General features: G+C 35.8%; 2 non-coding genes across 2 annotated transcripts; both read left to right on the top strand.

The window, feature by feature from the left end:
• Window positions 1-245: 245 nt before the first annotated feature.
• On the top strand, window positions 246-333 carry LOC140854996 (small nucleolar RNA U61). The gene has a single exon (XR_012138089.1). It is a non-coding gene; the product is annotated as a small nucleolar RNA U61 (small nucleolar RNA).
• A 176-nt stretch (window positions 334-509) lies between these two features.
• On the top strand, window positions 510-592 carry LOC140854997 (small nucleolar RNA snoR14). The gene has a single exon (XR_012138090.1). It is a non-coding gene; the product is annotated as a small nucleolar RNA snoR14 (small nucleolar RNA).
• The last annotated feature ends 212 nt before the right edge of the window (window positions 593-804 follow it).

The following is an 804-nucleotide window of genomic DNA, read 5'->3' as shown; positions in this document are numbered from 1 at the left end:
TCATTGAGTCAATCAACATCTCTTGTAACACAAGCCCGACCCTATTTTTGGTAGGAATAGACCGGCCAATTTTGTTCTCTCTCAGACCACCGTATCAAAAATTTGACGATCAAGATTAAATAACACTTAGGAATTAGGGTTTCGCCCTCCTCCTACTCTCTCTTTGTAACCCTACATCCCCACCCCTCCCTAGTCACCGTCACATCTACGAAATCTCTCTCTCTCTCTGTGTCTCTCTGTTCTTCAAGCGATGAAGAGTTCTTAATTTGTGTTACGGAGATGGATTATATCCATTGATGATGGAAACACAACCCTCTAAGAAGTTCTGAGCGATTTCGTTCTTTTAACATACTAATATAATCTGCTAACGGTAATTTTTTTTTATTTGTCGTCTTTTTGGTTTTGTATTTTTTTCCCGTGATGGTCCTTTAATTTATATCTTAGTTTTTTAAATCGAATCCAACAATAAAGGTTGAATTTTTCCTTCAAGAATTTGATCTTGGGGGTCCGAGGTGACGAGAAAATTCAAGGTCTGTCAATCCATTGATGATTGCAAGTGATGTAGTCATGAAATCCTACAGGTTCTGACCCCCCATCATATCCACCGTTCAAACCTTTTTTTCTTTTCTACAGTTTCAGGTTTTTGAGATATTGTCTTATGTTTGGAACCTTAAAATGTATAAGGTTTTATTTTCACATCTAATAAACTTTTATTTAAGAAACAAAACTTCTTACACTTTTGCTAATTACTTGTTGTTTTTCTCACCAAATAATTAAGGCCAATCTTTTGGATGCTTTTGTGTT

The sequence above is a fragment of the Elaeis guineensis genome, chromosome 1 (genome assembly GCF_000442705.2).
Source record: "Elaeis guineensis isolate ETL-2024a chromosome 1, EG11, whole genome shotgun sequence".
NCBI classification, from domain to species: Eukaryota; Viridiplantae; Streptophyta; class Magnoliopsida; order Arecales; family Arecaceae; genus Elaeis; species Elaeis guineensis.
The sequence above is the reverse complement of the archived record's forward strand: the minus strand, read 5'-3'. Positions and strand labels throughout refer to the sequence as shown.